General features: G+C 39.4%; 1 pseudogene; it reads left to right on the top strand.

Moving 5' to 3' along the window:
* The first annotated feature begins 236 nt into the window (after positions 1 to 236).
* Positions 237 to 19,360, top strand: LOC128564363 (N-acetyltransferase ESCO1-like; annotated as a pseudogene).
* The last annotated feature ends 593 nt before the right edge of the window (positions 19,361 to 19,953 follow it).

Genomic DNA, 19,953 nt, shown 5'->3' with positions numbered 1-19,953 from the left:
AGTTTCACTCGCAGTATTATGTGGATCTCAAAAGGATCCATGACTTCCTGTTACCTCTATATAATACCACTTGCTATCTGGTGGATACTTTTTGTCCCAGCGTGTGTAGGGGAGCTGAAGGGGGCTGATACGGGAAGAATGAAAAGGTGAGTGGAGTTGCAGTCCTGGCCTGCGCTTGCGGAGGGGGCTGAATGTAGGTGTTTAACCTCCTAATGGCGTGGGGGTGGGCGAGTCATATGCCCCCAGGACTCCGGTTTCCTGCGGGGCAGAATGAGTGGCTGATCTCCCAGACGCGGACGGAAAACTGTCCCAGGCCAAGTGTCCTAGAGCGCCCGCCAAAGCGCCTTTGCGTCAGTAGATCTCTAGCTGTGCACGTGCACGTGCCCAAAGGCACTTGTGCGCCCTGCAGAGAAACCGCAAACTCAAGGAAAGGATTGCGCACACGTTCCCTCCAAGTGAGTCTCCCGTGCTCCTGAAAGGCTCTTTTGTGTTGTATTTTACACAGTTCTGACCTTGGGCCGTGAGTTGGATACGAACTAGAAATGTCTGGTTTGTCTCTTTTCTTCTTAAGGCACTTTTCCCTGTGAAACTGCCATTTTTTTTTTTCTTTTGGAGACACAGTCTCTATCACTGGGTTAGAGTGCACTGGGGTCATTTTAGCTCTCTGAAACTTCAAACTCCTGGGCTCAAGTGATCCTCCTGCCTCAACCTCCCTAGTAGCTGGGACTACAAGTATGCACTAATTGTTCTATTTTTTGTAGAAATGGGGAGGGGGTTTCTATCTCTTGCTCAAGCTAGTTCACCTGACTTAAAGTGATCCTCCCACCTTGGCCTCCCAGAATGCTTAGCCACCACGCTGTGTCTGAAACTGCTTTTTATTAGACTGTTTAGCTAATTTTTTTTCCTTTCCGTGGGTCTTTAATTATGCAATGCTGCCGCCTGATGGTTAGAATTGGGAACAATCAAGGACTGAAGTAGTTAACCTGAAAGATGCGGAGTGGACAGAGATCAAATTAGTAAACAACACAGTCAAATCTTACAGAAGCGAGATCAGACGTTAAAGTAGATAATGAGGTCCAGCTTATCAAAAATACGAAAACAAGTCTGATGCAATTGAAAACTTATTTGGAGACATATCATATTAATATTAAAGGAAATGTCGCCCTCTAATGGCTATCTAGAGGAAGTCATTTTCCAAAAAAAAGAAATGTTTCTTTTCTCTTGGTTGGTAGGCACGCTTCAAAAGTAAATTGCTCAGCTGAAACTTTACAACCGGGAACTTACTGAATGGAATGGATATTTGTGGAGTTATCTGGAGTATTTCTTTGGTGGAAAAGAGAATATGGCATTTTTATTAATATATTCAAATTTCTTGATGACTTAAAGTGCAAAGATAATCAAATATTCCTCAAGCCAAATCTCAGAATCCAGTGAATGTTAAACTGCACCACCAGGGCGTATTCAGCAAAATTCGGCCATATATGATACTGAATAAACAACTGCATTTCTTTAATAAATAAGTTGGAAGAAAAGTCTGTATGTTAAAAGAGACTTAATAGACATTATTAACTAATTCCAACGTGTGGAATTTGTATTTTGGTTCTTTGTTTTAAGTCAACAAACATCTGATATTATGAAACCAATGGAAATAGGAACCTGCCTCAATATTTGCTCTTACAAAATCACTGTTACTTTTTTGATGTTGTAATGATAGTATGGTTGTGTTTATTAAATGTTCTTATCTTTCAGAGACATACTGAAATAAGTGTTTTGTAACTCTCAGGACTTGATTTACTCTGGGGGAAAAGAAAGAAAAGAATTCTTATGGAAAAATCTGGGAGAGGGACTACAAAGTTATGAAAGATTCTAGATCACTTGTCTTTCAATTTTTTCCTCAATGTCTTCTAGTCAACTTGAAGACTTGAAGTACCCAGTAAACTCAGAGTGTGTTTCTTTGTGTGTTTTGTGTGATGTGAGAGAAACAAAAGGAAGAACAGAGATAGAGATGAAACAAAAGATACCTTCAGCCATCTTAGAAATGAACCAACTGATTGGTTCCAGTTAATCTTTTGGGAAGTTGGCAAGTGCAGTGAAATACAAAACTTCATATTGAGGAAAGAAAGGCTATGGCTTCTTATACACATGTGTGTGTTTAATTAAGCCAATCTTGTGGTAATGTGTTTGATTTTAAGAATGAAAATTATATTAGGAGAAGAGAAAATATCCCAACTCAAGCCTTGCCCAAACATAATCTTTGAAGAAAAACATCTGTGATGTGGCTGGACAAGTTGAAAAGAACATGAAAAACCCCTGGCAAACATCAGGGAAATTCTCAGTGGAGTAAGCAATTAAAAAGCAGATCTGGGATTGCCCATGCAAAAATCATGGAAAGGTTGAAATAAACTTTGGAAACTTTACCTGGGGTTAGATCTCCTATTTGGTTATATAATTTCTTACAAAATCAGAAACAATCTGGAGATTAGAGGACAAAACACCGTAAAATTTATCTTGAAGGTCTGGGTGTTATAATCTCAGATATTTAAGTATAGACAGAACTATCTCAGGAGAAAGGTAGATTATGGTCTTGACTTTGGAGAATGGCCCAGTTAGAATTTAGTTTGTGGATCCCCTTGGCTGCATTTGGTATACCTGTATCTATATGTCTTTATATATTTTTTAATTTCCATAGATGATTTTAATTAACTCTGTTTGTGAGGAAGGAAAGTTACTGAGGAGTTTTAAGCAGAGGAATGACATGTTCAGGCTTACAAAAATAGATCTGAAATATACTGAAGAAAATTAAGCTCATAGAGCAGGAACATTAGCTGCTTATTTGTTTAATGTCTTTCTTTCCTACAAGAATATAAGCTCCATGAGAGCAAGGATCTTCCCTATCTTGCTCACTCTTGTATCGCCTTAGCAAGGTCAGAGTGAGTATAAAGTAGGAGCTTGGTAAATATTGGAGAAGTAAATGAATGAAACTGTATGAATGGGATGGTTTAATAAAAGGCCAGATTTCTTCTCAAACTGTCAAGAAACCCGCATGTGCTTAAGAACTTGTGCTGGTTACAGCGCCAGCCACATACACTGAGTCTGGCGGGTTTGAATCCAGCCTGGGCCAGCTAAACAACAATGGCAACAACAATAAAAAAATAGACAGGCGTTGTGGTGGGTGCCTGTGGTCCCAGCTATTTGGGAAGCTTAGGCAAAAGAATCGCTTAAGCCCAAGAGTTTGAGGTTGCTGTGAGCTGTGACACCATGGTGCTCTACCCAGGGTGACACAGTGGGACTCTGTCTCAAAAAAAAAGAAAAAAAAAAAGAATTTGTGTTAGATAGAGGAAAAGGATTAAAGACACTCAAGCTGAGATTGGCCTTACACTTGCCTCCTTTGTAGACCCCCCCACCATGGCCAGGTGCTCCCAATCCTTTTGTGAGAGGGGTTCCTAACACCTTGGGGAGGTGGGCTTAGGAAGCAGAGGGTCTGTCAATCACTCGAAATTGCCTGCAACATTTTTTATGTAAGTACAGATTTGCATTACTCTTGGAACGGGGTCTATGCAGCATTGTTTGATAGAACTTTCTGTGATAAAGAAAATGTTTCATATCTGTGCTATCTTGTGTAGTAGCCACCAATCACATGTGCCTGTTGACCATGTGAAATCAAACTAGGGTGACGGAGGAACCGAATTTTCGATTTTATTTAATATTAATTAACTTAATTTCAAACTTGAATTGCTACAAAGAGCTAGTGCTGCCATTTTTGGAGAACATAGGTCTGTAGCCTTCCTGACAATCTCAAAGAGGTCGATGACTCTAAGAGGTGAAAGACTCCCTGGTTAGGGATTCAGTTGCTAGAGAGGCCCCTCCAAAAAATTGGCAGAATGCAGTGGTAGCTTTGTCAGGAAAGGAGACACATTTCAGGGTCTTAGGCAATAAAAACCACTTGGAAAAGTCATATATAGGGTCTTAAGTGGAAAGTGAGTTTAGCTCCAAGTGTAAGGAGGAAGACAAGCTTCCATTGCCAAGACATCAAAGTCCATGTTGAATTGGTGAGAGTGTATGTAGGGAAGGGATAGGTTTGTCCCCTAAGAGTGGCTAAAGACAGAACAAGTTCTGGGGACATAGAGAACCAGCTTCTGTGTATACAAGGTCCAGGGTTCAACTGTCTGTTCAGGGAATATATTGAAAGAGGTTCTGAGCTCAGAAGGCCCATCCATCACTCTATTTATCTATCTCTCCCTTTATCAACTTGTTTTTAAAGGCAATCTAAGCCTGGGGTTGGTAGAAACAATAAGCTGCTTAGATGAAAGCAGATCAAGTCAGGAATGGCTCGGGTCCAGAAATCAAACAAGCCTTTAGGGGCTTGGCAGTGCCCACCCCTGGTAATTGGCAAAAGCACAGATGGTAGGCAGCATTCAGGGAGCAGGCCCCTACCAGGGAGACTGCAGCTCCCAAAACCCTGGGGGAAGGAATAAGGAAGGACTGAGATGAAGCAGAGAGCCAAGACAGGGACCCACTCATCAGGATTGTGGGGTCCTAGGCAGGAGTGTGTGCCAGGTTTTCTGAGCCAGGCCAAGAGTAGCAGGTGGTGTAATCCAGTCCTGAATTTCCAAGGTCTTCATAGGTCTGGGAATCCCCTGATATATCCCCAGGCTTGGCTCAGAGTTGGGGATGAGGTGAGGCTAAGATAGCTCCAGCTACAAAAGTTAGAGAGTCACCGAGCAGGGAACCCACGAGGTGATTACGAAAGGTGTGCTTGCCACATGGGGATATTATACAACTTTTCAGGTTGTTCTTAGGACTCTTGACACTATTTGCCTGAGAATAGACAATAATTTAAATGAGCGGTTTTCAAACTACTTAGTTGGGATATTCTTTTTCTAGTTTCACACAGGCCAGTCTATGAAATCCATAAAAGCACAAGAGCTTGATTTGGGTGAGTTGGAGAAGGGGTCTAGAGCCAAGTCATGACTTTTCAGGCAGCCTCAGAGGAACTCTGTGGAAGCCCCAGGACTTTGCAGAGCTGCTGGAGAAACACTGACCAAAGGCCATGGCCAGTTCTTTGACAGGTTGCTGGGTCTGGGGGAGAAATGGTACAAACATAAGGAAGGAAATACTGCAGAATGCAAGGAAAGGCGAACGAGGTGGTAAACAAGCACGCTATGGTTAGCAGAGCTGCCTTGTGGTTGAACAGCCAAGTGGGACATTGAGTTGTTGGAAAAGGAACCAGTGGTGTGGGAACTGGGACATGGCCTTCAAGTCCAGGCTACCCAGGTGAGCCCATTCCTGACACAGGTGTTGGTTCTGGACTTCACAACTAAAGAGAAACACAGATAATTTGAAACAAAGAGCCCTCAGGATGGTCACAGAGAAGGAAAAAAGTATTCTTCTCCAAAGCAGGTTCTGCAAACATGTTCAAGAGGATCTGAGGGTTACATTTGGGGAGCTCTGCGTTGTGTTCCCCCCTCCACTATATTCAGGATGCCCCATCATTTTTTAAGGCTCTGTTTGTATTTCCTTTAAGTCAGTCTGTCTCAGGCTTAACTGGGCAGAGAACTTTTTTAATCCCATAGGGCTGCTCTGAAGTAGTCGGGACTTTTGAATTTAATGTGAAGTCAATGGCCATTTTTTATGTGTCTGCTCAGGCACGTGTGATAGGGCAAGACCTCTGGCTTAAATCTGGATAGATCAAGTTCACCATTTTACCTCTGCACAAAGCTGATGTTTTGTTATCTGTTGGACACAATGTGATTCCAAACGTACTTCCTAACCTAGGACATGGGTCCCTAGGGAAAAGGAAGACAGGTGCGTGTATGTGTGCATGTGTGTGCGTGTGCCAGGCACGGCGGAAAGGCTCGCAAAGCAAACAACACAGGGGTCTCTCCAAGGGGGAGTTCTGCCTGCTAGGCAGTTGGGATTACAAATTTGTTAGCTGGTATCAGAAACGAAGCCATCAGGTGCCTGGGATTCAGGGCAAGAATTTTAAGGGATGAGCTGAAATGTTAAACTGTACAGGTGAATTACAGGACAGAAAACCCAGGGATGATCTGGTTGTGTTAATGTTGCCAAATCCCCACATCTGGGTGTTCCATATACGAGTTATCAATTATCACCTTGAAAAAAATGAGTTATAATCTTCTGTCCTGATATAGAGAATCTCTGGAGTTAAATATGACATTTAATTCTGCAAAATTCACCAAAGTTTCATCTTTTAACATTTATCTGGCACTTTTATACAAATCTAAAGTCTCAAGCTCCTTTCTTGGAGATCCAAATTCAGTAAGCATGGAATGTGATCCAGGTAAAAATATTTTAAATTTGAGTGTTCCCAGATGATTCTTGACAGGCAAGTTTGCGAACTAAGACATTGATTTCTTAAACCTCGGAGCACCCCAAAACATGTTTTAAAGCGCCCATTTTGTAAAGTTGGAGCCTATGAATCTTCATTTTAACCAAAGGATTCTCAGACCAGGAACTTGCTATTCAATATACAAATCCAGGAATTTCAGGTGCTCCCGGCAGATGGCGCTCTCGTTCATTTTGCTGTGATCTTAGTCCTAAAAAGTCAAGTTTTTTACTCATAAGATGGATTTAAAATAAAAAAAAATTTTTTTTAATCTCCCCAGAGGATAAATCTGGGACCAAATAACTATTCCTACTTATTAATTCTTTCTAAAATCTGAGGAAGTCTATTTCTGGTTGCTTACTATTAGGAATAATTAATTGTAGGCAGACCCGGCACAGGGACGGCTGAATTGCAAATGAGATGAGAGGAAATGGTCTTCATAGTTCATATAGCAGCATCTAGACTTTCCAATGCAGAATTAATTTGAAAACAATTAAGGCTACAATGCCGCACCCACGGCATATAGCCGTAGTGAGGCAGTGCTGTCCGCGTTACAGAACGACGGGAAGGTGGTTTGTGCTCCCCGGAGCTTTGCCCCCAGCTGCCCCCAGTATGCACAGCATCAGAAATGTTGTCTAGCATACTCAGTTACCCGCTTAAGTTTAAAGATTGTGGCGTCTACTCATGTGTTTGTCATCCTGTACCAGAAGTCTGTTTGTTCTGATAAATTGTCAATATGTACTTTCCTAAGAATGAGCACAATGCACTACTAATCTAGATAGAGCACAGCCTTGTGAGCTGCTAAACTCAGTGACACCAACAATGAGCACATAAAGATGTTTTCCCACCAGTGAGCTAAGACGATAAGCCCAAGGACATGAAATACAAATTATCTACATAAGTTACAAAGTCACTGAAACACATCCACCCACCATAAAGTCCTGTTCAGAACATCTTGTTTCACCAATTGTCACGCATAATAAAAATCAATAGGAAAAATAATACTTGTCAAAGAATTTACTCTAAATCAAAATTATAATTATCAATAACAATAAGATCAAATAGTAAATGTAAAATTAGTCAAGCATTAAACATAAAGAAGATGTCAAGCTGTTCTAAAAAGATAATAAGAAACTGAGATAGGAGAAAGCAGACAGAGTTGACTAATAACCGCCACCCTCCGGAAGCGGAACTTTAAAACATAACAATGCATGATAAATCACACTTGTAAACGCAAAGATAACCCGCACACGTAAGCGGAAAGATTGCATTATGTAAGCTCTGTAAAAATGTATAAATACCAACATGTATACCCAATAAATTCACAGCTGCTTCCTTCATCACATACTATGTGACAGTCTGTCATTTTTCCTGCGCCGACCTCTCAACTTTCCTCGTTCCTTCTCCCTGCACTCCCTCGGACTGAAACCCACCGACAGGGCGGTCCGTAGCAGGTGGCGCCCGAACAGGGACCTGAAGGACAGGTAATCTTCTCTCTCTTTCTTTCTTTTTCAAGGTTGAGGGTGACTCTCACCAGGGAGCTGCAGTCCCGCCGGTAAAGGCTGACCGGTTAAATGTGAGCAATCAGCAGGTACCATGGGGCATGCATTAACCAAGGAAGAAAAAAATCTTGAGTACTATGTTGCAGCGTTTGTTGGCAAAGAACGGGTTCAATGTGTCCCTCAAACGGTTGGAGGAGCTTATACATTTTCTTATTAAGCAAGGTACGGAGGAGCCATACCAAGACTTTATTTCAAGGCTGGAAGAAGCCATTAACAGAATGCTCCCCCCGTCTGAGGGCACATCACTGTTGCTCAAACAGTTAGAAGCATGCATAGATGCCTCACCAGCTATAGTCCAGGGTATGGCCTATGCTGTAGCAATGCAAGGACAGAAATTCAGCGCCTATATTAAAAATACCTTCAATAAGGGAGGTAAGGGGCCGAGAGCTCCTGCTGACACTTGCTACAATTGTGGCAAGCCAGGTCACATGCAGAAGGACTGTAAACAGTCCCATGCCAATAAGCCGAGGGGGGAACCGCCCGGCTTATGCCCTTGTTGTAAGAAGGGGCGACATTAGAGAAATGAATGTAAATCAAAATTTCATAAGAATGGAACCCCCTTAAATAACAAGGGAGACACTGATCCTGAGGATCAGGACGTACAGAGATCAAAAAACTAGTAAAAGGGGCATTCTCCCAGCCCAGACCCCAAGGGAGAGCAGGCTGTAGCTTGTAACACACAGCCTTTATCTACTTTAAATCCTCAAGCCCCTGAATTTACTATTCATGACCTTTCATGGGGCACTCCTGGGAGTGCAGGTTTAAATTTAGCAAGTGAAAAGAATGTCTTATTATCCAAATGGGACGGTGTTACTTTAATCCCCACTGCAGTAAAAGGACAACTTTTGCCGGGGACAGTTGGAATTATTATTGGGAGAAGTTCAAATTATACTAAACATTTTGAAGTTATTCCAGGAGTAATTGATTCAGATACTCAAAGTACAATTAAAATAATGGTTAGAGCTTTAGTAGAAACAACGCAAATTCACAAAGGACAAAGAATAGCTCAATTATTATTATTACCATATGTCCCTTTACCTGCACCATATTTAAAGACAGCTAGGGGACAAAGTCAGTGGATTCATTCGGATTATATCACTCCACAGAAAGTACAGATAAGAAGAGACAAATTACAAACACTTAATAATTATCAAAAACTCTTAGAAAACATAAATTGGATTCGGCCTTATTTGAAAATTACTACGGGGACTCTCAGTCCTTTGTTTGCTATTTTGCAAGGAGACTCAGATCCACGGTCTCCAAGAATAATGACTAAAGAAGCTTTACAGACACTGAGGGTTGTGGAACAGGCCATTCCAAGAAATAAAATTAAATGGCAAAGCATTTAAAGGGTTAATAGATACAGGAACTGACAAAACCTGTATTGCAGCTTCTAAATGACCTCAGTCCCAGCCGGTTCAACAAACCGCTTCTTCTTTGATCAGACTTGGTTTAGCCGCAGAAGTTATACAAAGTACAGCTTATCTCTCTTGGGAGTTTGAAGGAAAAACAGGTTTTATTCAACCATATGTATTGCCCTCTTTACCATTCACTCTATAGGGCAAAAACCTCCTACATGTTATGGATTTAAAATTAGTCACTGCTGATCATTTAAATGACCAGCATTTTATATAAGGGCCACTACAGAAAATCATGCAGTTAAAATAACTTGGTTAACAAATAAAAGACCAGATGTCCTCATAACTTTGGGAAGAGGGTATGCTTGTGTTTTTCCACAGGATGCGGAATCACCCATCTAGATTCCAGACCGACTGGTCAAGCCAGCTCCTTCAGAAAAGACAACGCAGAAGGAGGCGCCAGCAGCTACTACAAGATCTCACCCGCCACTTGAAAAAAATGAAAGTACACTCGCCGATAACAAACAAAACCACCGGGCGCATTTCCACTGGCTCCAAGACAGCTGAAAAAGCCCAGCAGAGAAGAAAGCTGGGGGCCCCCCTACCCTTCGTGGGGCGGGCCTGCCTCCCAAGTGTTACAGCCCCTAGACAGCAGCACTGACAGAATCCCAAGGGTGAGATTTAGAAACTTTATTATTGGCCCTTTGCCACTAGTAATTTGTATAAATAAGAAAAATATTTTTACAAACTGAATCTTTGTCAACGGATAAGATTCTTACCTTTTAAACCTTCTAATTATCAGTTTAGCTGAATGAATAAGTGACTTCATGGTAAACTGGGATCCTGTTTAGTGGAAAGTGAGTTTTTGAGAGTAAGAGAAATTAAACAGAAAGGAGAATGACATTGTGTAAAGAAAGAATCTTGTGTGATAAATTTTATCCTGAAACAGAATAGTTATATAAGAAAGTAAAAGGCAGGACAAAAGTTCAAAAAAGTTTAAAATGTTTGTAAATGGTCTGTACAGGTTAAATGAAGCTCATAAAAGAAAATTTGTAAAAGAATTTACATGTGATCCAGTTAACTATGTATTTCCTTTAAAATCTTTTAACTTGTAAAAATAACTAATTGTATTGCGTCCTTTAATATTCAACATGATAAACAAGTAAATGTTATGTTAATTGTAAAAAAAACCTTCTTATGTAATGTTACCTGTAAATCTACAAAACAATCCATAATATAATAATACAACATTACAAATATTAAAAACACTTAATAAATTAATTAGACCTAAAAAATTTGTAACAGCTTTAATTTTAGGCATTACAACTTTAATTTCTATAATCACTACTTTTACTGTAGCTACTACAGCTTTAATGCAACAAATGCATACAACATACTATGTCAATACTCTTAGCAATAATATAACTTTAACATTAATAACACAAGCTAATATAGATAATAAGCTTAAAACTAAATTAAATGTGTTAAAAAAGGATAGTCTTAACTTTAAGTCAAAACATTAAGTACATACAACAGAAACTACAAACAAAATGTCACTCAACATTTCAAGCCATTTACATTACACCTTTACCATATAATATATCTAACTCATAGAACAAAGTACAAGCACATCTTCAAAATGTCTAGAAAAACAATAATATAACACATAATTTACACAACTTACAACAAGATATTACAGCCATGAGTCAAGCTCATTTACCAATAACTTCTCTTAACACATTGACTCAATCTTTAACTAATGGGTTTAAAGCACTCAATCCTCTTAACTGAATCCAGTATATTGTACTCATAACCATTATTAATTGTTTATCATTTTGTGTTGTGTTATTATTACAGTATCTATTTTCCTCTATTATCTCTATACGCCAAAAAGTCTTTAAACTGCGGTTTAAAAACAAAAAAGGGGGAAATGCCGCACCCACGGCATATAGCCGTAGTGAGGCAGTGCTGTCCGCGTTACAGAACGACGGGAAGGTGGTTTGTGCTCCCCGGAGCTTTGCCCCCAGCTGCCCCCAGTATGCACAGCATCAGAAATGTTGCCTAGCATACTCAGTTACCCGCTTAAGTTTAAAGATTGTGGCGTCTACTCATGTGTTTGTCATCCTGTACCAGAAGTCTGTTTGTTCTGATAAATTGTCAATATGTACTTTCCTAAGAATGAGCACAATGCACTACTAATCCAGATAGAGCACAGCCTTGTGAGCTGCTAAACTCAGTGACACCAACAATGAGCACATAAAGATGTTTTCCCACCAGTGAGCTAAGACGATAAGCCCAAGGACATGAAATACAAATTATCTACATAAGTTACAAAGTCACTGAAACACATCCACCCACCATAAAGTCCTGTTCAGAACATCTTGTTTCACCAATTGTCACGCATAATAAAAATCAATAGGAAAAATAATACTTGTCAAAGAATTTACTCTAAATCAAAATTATAATTATCAATAACAATAAGATCAAATAGTAAATGTAAAATTAGTCAAGCATTAAACATAAAGAAGATGTCAAGCTGTTCTAAAAAGATAATAAGAAACTGAGATAGGAGAAAGCAGACAGAGTTGACTAATAACCGCCACCCTCCGGAAGCGGAACTTTAAAACATAACAATGCATGATAAATCACACTTGTAAACGCAAAGATAACCCGCACACGTAAGCGGAAAGATTGCATTATGTAAGCTCTGTAAAAATGTATAAATACCAACATGTATACCCAATAAATTCACAGCTGCTTCCTTCATCACATACTATGTGACAGTCTGTCATTTTTCCTACGCCGACCTCTCAACTTTCCTCGTTCCTTCTCCCTGCACTCCCTCGGACTGAAACCCACCGACAGGGCGGTCCGTAGCACTACAATATAGTGGAGGCATGTCTTAATTTAGAAGCAAAGGGTAAAAAATGAACCCTAATTTAGTCCTTTAAAAAATTATTAGTATTATCCTTATTTAGAGACATGGTCTTACTCTGTCACCGAGGCTAAATGCAGTGGAAGGATCACAGCTCACTGCAGCCTCAAATTCCTGGGGTCAGATGATCCTCCCACCTCAGCCTCCCAAAGTGCTGGGATTACAGACATAAGCCACTGTGCCCAACATGGTCTTTTTCTTTAAACACCCCAAAAGAAAGTAAAAAATCAAGTTGGAATTAAAGAGGTAGTGGACTTTAGATATGATCCTATTTTATGGATGAATACTGGAACACGAAAAGTTTTAATTCACTGGAACATACTCTTCTTAGTAAAGTATCTCAAGAATGGAAGAAAAAGTATCCAATGTACTCAGCCCTACTATGAAACTAATTTATGGCTTTCACATGAAAGCTATAACCCAGTTATAACTTAAGAATAGGGGGAAGGGGGAGAGGGAGGGGAGGGAGGGGGGAGAATGGGTGGAGGGAGGGTGATTGGGGGGATTACACCTACAGTGCATCTTACAAGGGTGCATATGAAACAGTAAATGTAGAATATGAATGTCTTAACACAATAACTAAGAAAATGCCAGGAAGGCTATGTTAACCAGTGTGATGAAAATGTGTCAAACGGTCTATAAAACCAGTGTATGGTGCCCCATGATCGCATTAATGTACACAGCTATGATTTAATAATAAAAAAAGAAAAGAAAAAAAGAAAAGAAAAGTTTTAATTCAGTTTAGTCAGCAAACCAAGATCAAACACCAGATTAATAACTAAGATTTGACTTCTGATTGAAAATTTCAAACATATGCAAAATACAATCTTATAATGAACCTCCATGTCCCCATTACTCAGTTTTAATAATTACCAATTTATGGCTTTTTTTTTTTATATTGTCACCAACTTCCTCATATTTGGTATTTTTAAAACAAATTTCAGACATCATAAATTTGAATAATGCCCATCTAAATCTTTGCCTGCTTTACTGTCTGTCCCAATATTTTGGGCCAGTCCTAATGAGACTGCTATTAATTTGAATTCTGCTAATGCCACTTTAAGAAAATATGTCCATGGGTCACAGAATATAGCCCTAGATACCAAGAATTCTGCTTTAGATTATGAGGCTTAAGGTATTCCCAGCAAGGTGTTACTTTACTTCTATGTGCAAATGACAGTGTTATCAGGATGGAATAGTATAGTCTGTTTCCTTAATTGAAGCCAACAGACCTCAAACTTCTATCAAGGGGCTGTTTATAGAACATTGAAGGGAATCACTCTCTAATAAGTATTTTTCCTGTGTATGGTTTTTGGTTTTAGTTTTTTTTTTTTCTTTTTTGAGACAGAGCCTCAAGCTCTGTTGCCCTGGGTAGAGTGCTATGGCATCACAGCTCACAGCAACCTCCAACTGCTGGACTCAAGCGATTCTCTTGCCTCTGCCTCCCAAGTAGCTGGGACTACAGGCGCCCGCCACAACGCCTGGCTGTTTTTAGGTTGCAGCCGTCATTGTTATTTGGTAGGCCCAGGCTGGATTCAAATTCGCCAGCTCAGGTGTATGTGGCTGGCGCCTTAGCTGCTTGAGCCACAGGCGCCGAGCCTGGTTTTAGTTTTTAAATCATCACAATCCCCACACCAAGTTAGTTTATATTAGGAATCTAGGGTATCCGTGTTACTATTAGGATTTCCATTTTTTCCTGTGTTTAAAATTTATATTTGGAACAATAAAATAAAAACAATGAACGATCATAAACCCACCTCCTAAAGTATACAAAGTAGGAAGTGAAAGTCCTTTGTTTATTCCTTTGGGCTCATGTCCCTTAACGGTTGAGTCTTCCAGAATTTTTCTTTATACTTCAAAGAGACATTTCTCTTTACACACATGCACAATTTTCTTTTCACAGAGATGGGTTTATGCTAATCATGCAAGGGATGTCTGGACAGTGTCCAGCCTGTATGTCTCTCTTTTTCATTATCTGTGGATGGATACTTTCTTGACAGCCCTCGAATTTTCTACAAGGTAGCGTGTGAAAAGTTATCATGAATATCTTCCCAAGTTAGTAATGTATCTTACTCCAGTCTTCTAAATGCCTGAATACTATTCCATTGCATGGTGAATCATAATTTCTCCCACTGGAGTTTTATTGAGGCATCTGTCTCTCTCTCTCCTTCCCTCCCTCCATTCCTTCCTTCCTTCCCTCCCTCCTCCTCCCATGCTTCCTCACTCCCTCCCTCTTTTTTTCTCTTTTTCTCTTTCTCCTCTCTTTTCTTTCTTTTGATCTTTCTCCTTTCTCCGTCTGTATTTCTGTTTTTCTTTGCTATCACAATACAAACAGTACTCTGATAAACTTCTTTGTATATGGATCTTTCTCACCCATGCCAATATTTTTACAGCATGCATTCCTGGGAGTGGGATTATGTGTCACAGTGTGTGGACTTAAATTTTTAAAAAGACATGTCATCTCCTATTCAGCCTCAGAAAAAGATGGAGACTTTCGTCTTCTGTATTCACCTGGATGGAGTTGAAAGGCATTTTTTCTTAGTAAAGTATTGTAAGACAAGGAAGGAAAGGCAAGTATCCAATGAACTCATACTAAGATGAAGCCAGTAGACAAACTAATGCACACCCACACTAAAGAAAAAACTCAATTTAAGTTAGAAGGGGGGAGGGGGATTTCAGGGACTTTACCTAACAAATTTGAACACTGTAACCTAATCGTTCCTACCCTCATATTAATCCGAAATAAAAGAATAAAAGGATATGTCATCAAAAATTTCCCCTAAATGATCTACCAGTTTGTACGCTGCCTTCTCAAACCTTAGATTATCTTTCAAGGGTCAACAGAATTCCTACTATCTGGGCTTCTTCTCTAGTAATCCAGCCCATTTTAACCTGCAACTTCTTTAAACCATTTATTGCTCTTGTTTCATACACGACTGTTCTTAAAACCCTGTCTTTTGTTAGAGATCTAATGAGCAGACTTTATGTTCTCACCCCAACCTTGTACTTCCCACAACTCAGACCTGGATCTTCTATTTCTCCAGAGATCACCGGCTCCTTTTAGTGGGGCTTCCCAGGAGTTACCTTCCCTCAAAATCTTTCCATTGCCCTCCCAGACTCCTCCCTCCCCTCACTGGTCCTCCTTCTGCTAATCTTTCCTCATCACAGCTCAGTATAATTATTGTTTACTTGTCTGATTTTTTCCATTTAACTGTGTGCACCTTGAAGGCACACAGTGTGCACCTTGAAGATTTTATTACATTTAGCACAGGCCCTGACTCATGAAAAACAGTCAATATTTTTCTTGAATGAATGAATGACATTTACTGTGTATAGCAGATCAGTTAGTTGTTTCATGGGTGTATTTTTTTCTTTTTCTTTTTTTTTTTGAGATAGTCTTACTCTGTTGCCCTGGGCAGGGTGCTATAGCATCATTGTAGCTCACAGCAACTCCAAACTCTTAGGCTTGAGCAATCCTCTTGGTTTAGCCTTCTGAGTAGCTGGGATTACAGGCACCTCCCACAATGCCCAGTTTTTCTCTTTTTAGTAGAGATGGGGGTCTCATTCTTACTCAGGCTGATCTTTAACTCCTGAGCTCGAGGAATCCACCTGCCTCGGCCTCCCAGCATGCTAAGATTACAGGCAGCAGCCACAGCGCCTGGCCTGGTGTATGTCTTTCTTCCCCCCTGTCATGAGTTTCTTGAAGACAGAAACCTATTTTATATTTCTTCCTCTCTATCTCTTCCTCATAGTTTAAACCTAGAATTGGCACTCGGTAAATCTTCATGGGATTAAATTCAGCTGAATTTAACCTAATTATGCTGCACTCATTGATTAAAAATAAAAAGCTCTACTCTCTTTGTAGCACCACGCATATTTTGCTTCTAAGATTTGTATGGCTGAGGGGCGCCCGTGGCTCAGTGAGTGGGGTGCCAGCCCCATATACCGAGGGTGGAAGGTTCGAACCTGGCCCCGGCCAAACTGCAACCAAAAAAAAAAAAGAGAGAGAGAGAGAGAGAAAATTTGTATGGGAAAGGATTTGTAAATACTTACAAAATACTGCAGTTTAGAACATTTAGAAGACTTTCTTTAAAACAGAGTCAAGATCAGGTAGATTAGAAAGAAGCTAGGGTACAGAATGGTATATTATCTGGGCCAGCAACAGGGAAAAGTAACCTCAAAATTTAGTTCACAACTGAAAAATACCTTAATGAAGTAGGTGTCCCACAACCCCACAACCTCACTCTTAAGGTTGTATTTTCCAGGGAGTGTAAGAAATAAAATCTGTGTTCTTTATAATCCTGCTTATTATTGTCATCTTGCATAAAGTGATGACTTAGGCTCTGGCTGTCTCAGCAATCATTCTGGCATCTTAATGACAAAAATAAATATCATTTGATTCATCCTTGAGCCTGAAGTCAGAGCTACTTTCTGAAATTCTTGAGGAGTCATTGATGAAATACTGCTGATGATGCAACTCTGTCTTTGCCATCACCTGCCTTTTCAGTGTTGAAGAGAGAAATAAAATGGACCCTTGCTCAGACTTAGACAGCTTGGACCTTCTCAAAATTGCTTTAGGGGACTCCTAGGGATCTTTTGTACCTCCATATGGATTTTTTTTTTTCTCTGTTTCTGTAATGAATATCATTTGGATTTTGACATTAAAGCTGTAGATCAGTTTGGGTAGTACAAACATTTTAACAATATTAATTGTTTTCATCTATGAACATAGAATGTCTTTTCATTTATCTGTATCTTCTTTAATTCCCTTCATTAGTGCTTTATAATTTTTGGTGTAAAAATCTTACTTCTTTTGCAAGATTTTGTATCCTACACCTTTACTGAATTTGTTTATTTGTTTTAATAGTTCCTTGCTGAGTCTTTAGGGTTTTATATTGTCATGTCATCTGCAAACAGGTGATTTTGTTTCTTCCTTTCTGGTTTGAATGACTTTTACTTCTTTTTCTTGTCTAATGACTCTGGGTATGACCTCAGTACTATGTTGAATAGAGGTGGCAAGAGTGGGCATCCATGACTTGTACTGGACTGTAGAGGAAAAAAAAAATCTCAATTTCTTCTCATTTATTTTGCTGTAGGCTTTTTATGTTTAGTATATGGCCTTTATTTCATTGAGGTAAAATTCCTTCTACATTTATTTTGTTGACTTTTTAAAGATCATGAATGCACGTTGAATTTTGTCAATACTTGTTCTGCATCTATTGATTTTTTAAACTTAATTTTTATTAATTCATATACATTAACTATTTTTAACTTAATTTCTCTTCATATACATTAATTAATTCTGTATACATTTATGGGGTACAATGTGAGGATTTGATATACAATGTGGAATGCTTAAATCAAACTGATTAACATAACCACCACCTCATTCTTCTTTTTTTTTTTTTTTTGTGTCTCACTGTGCCATCCTCGATTGAGTGTCGTGGTATCACAGCTCATACACAAGTGAATACTAGTGCAAAATCCCAAAAAAGTCCACAGCCATCGGTACCTGAACAAAGTGTATTTAACGAGTTCAAGCAAGGAGGAAAGAGAAAGCGAGGTAGTATAATACAGCTCTGTGAAGAAATTGCTGGTGAAATTGAGTCAGATACTGTAGAGTTAAAAAAGGAATCTTCAGAAAGGGAAAGTGAAAAGGAGGAGAAGCCTACAGAAATAAAATTGGAAGAGATCAATTTTAAGAGGCAAATACTTCATCAGAAGGAAACAAACCACAATGGGCAATGTAATCGTTTCTTTCCAAGTAGAAAAACAAAGCCTTTGAAATGTATACTAAATGGAATAAACAGCTCAACTAAGAAGAACTCCAACTGGACTAAAATTCAACTCTTGAAATTCACCCCTGTGCAGCAAAATAAATTGGATTCTCAAGTTTCCCCTAAAATGGGCTGGTTATGAACCAGTTTTCCACCACCAGCTTTAAAAATCCATCATCCAGTGCCACAAAACCACATGGTAGTTTTTCCTGCTAGCCATATCATGCCAGCAGGAAAAAATGGAAGAAATAAATTCTGAAGAAGTTAATGATATTATGGTTGAAATTAATAAAACCACAGAAAGGGCTCCTGAAAATTGTCATTTAGATAATCAGATGAAATCTTCTCCTGACCTACCATTGGATAATCCAATGAAACATTCTTTTGAATCAGCACCAGATAAGAATTTCAACCTATTTTTTGGAATCCAAGTTGGGAAACAGTCCAGTGGAAAATACTATTGCTGTTTCAACTCTGCTCAGTCAAGCAAAAGTTGATACAGGAGTAGTAAATTTCCAGGTTCAGTTCCCCAAAAGCACAGTATATACTCAAAAACCAAACATTAAAGAGTGGTGTGATAAGAGGGAGACACCACCAAATCCTTCTTGGCCTATGTCTAATTCACATTGGAGATAACAATTCCAAAGGACTTGAAACTAAAGGAAGCAGAGAAAGGTGATGAAAAACAGTTGATCATAGATGCAGGACAAATGCTGTAATGTTTGTGGAATGCTTTACCCAGCTTCAAATCCAGAAGATGAAGCACAGCCTTGGCTTTTCCACAACCAGCCTGTAAGTGTTGTAAAATATGTGGGCTGGAAAAAAGAAAGAATTCTGGCTGAATACCCTAATGGCAGGATAATAATGGTTCTTCCAGAAGACCCAAATTATGCCCTGAAAAAGGTTGAGATTAGAGAGGTTGATAATGGTTTAGGTTTTCCACAGTTTCTGCGAATGTGCTATTCCAGAACTAAAACACTTCTCTTCATTTCTAGTGACAAAAAAGTAGTTGGCTGCCCAATTGTGGCACGTATTCAGTGGGGCTACAGAGTCATAGAAGAGAAACTTCCAGTTATCAGATCAGAAGAAGAAAAGTCAGATTTGAAAGGCAAAAAGCCTGGTGCTGCTCAACATTGCCAGAAGCTGCAATCTGTGGAATCAGTTGAATATGGGTATTCGGCATGACGTATCAGAAGAAAATTGCTTCTTGCGTGACTGAATGCCAAAGGAGCAGCTTTATATATGGCTCGTATTTGAGTAAAGAAGAAATTGCTTTCTCAGATCTCATTCCTGATGGAAAACTGTTTGTCACATAGTGCTGTGGCACTGACCAGTTTCTGCTGTATAATTTTATTAATGGACAGAATAGCCACCTAAAATAAATTCTTGCCTATAGACATCTATTGAAGAGAATGGATTGGTTGCTGACTTTAACCAAAAACTAGGGCCATTTTTGTTACAAGGAACTCAGGACTGGCAATAACCATAGGATTGTTCCATTTTCATAAAACTGGAAACAATGTAATAATAGCTTATTATTGTTTTGTTTTTTAAAGAAGATATTTTATCTTTTGTGGAAATTTATGTTGATTTTTTTTGAGACGGTCTCACTTTTTTTTTTTTATTAAATTATAACTGTGTAAATTGATGCATTTATGGGAGGGTCTCACTTTGTTACCCTTGGTAGAGTGCTGTGGTGTCATAGATCACAGCAACCTCCAACTCCTGGGCTTAAGTGATTCTCTTGCCTCAGCCTCTCAAGTAGCTGGGACTATAGGTCCTCACCACAACACCCAGCTATTTTTAGAGACAAGGTCTCGCTCTGGCTCAAGCTGGTCAAACCTGTGAACTTAGGCAATCCACCCGCCTTGGCCTCCCAAGTGCTAGAATTCCAGGGTGAGCCACCGCACCCGGCCCTGTGATTGATGTATTTTATTTATAGTTATTTAGACATGTTTACATGCAGCAGACAGTT

Source organism: Nycticebus coucang, chromosome 14 (genome assembly GCF_027406575.1).
Source record: "Nycticebus coucang isolate mNycCou1 chromosome 14, mNycCou1.pri, whole genome shotgun sequence".
NCBI classification, from domain to species: Eukaryota; Metazoa; Chordata; class Mammalia; order Primates; family Lorisidae; genus Nycticebus; species Nycticebus coucang.
Note: the sequence above shows the minus strand (reverse complement) of the source record. Positions and strands in the feature narration are given on the sequence as shown.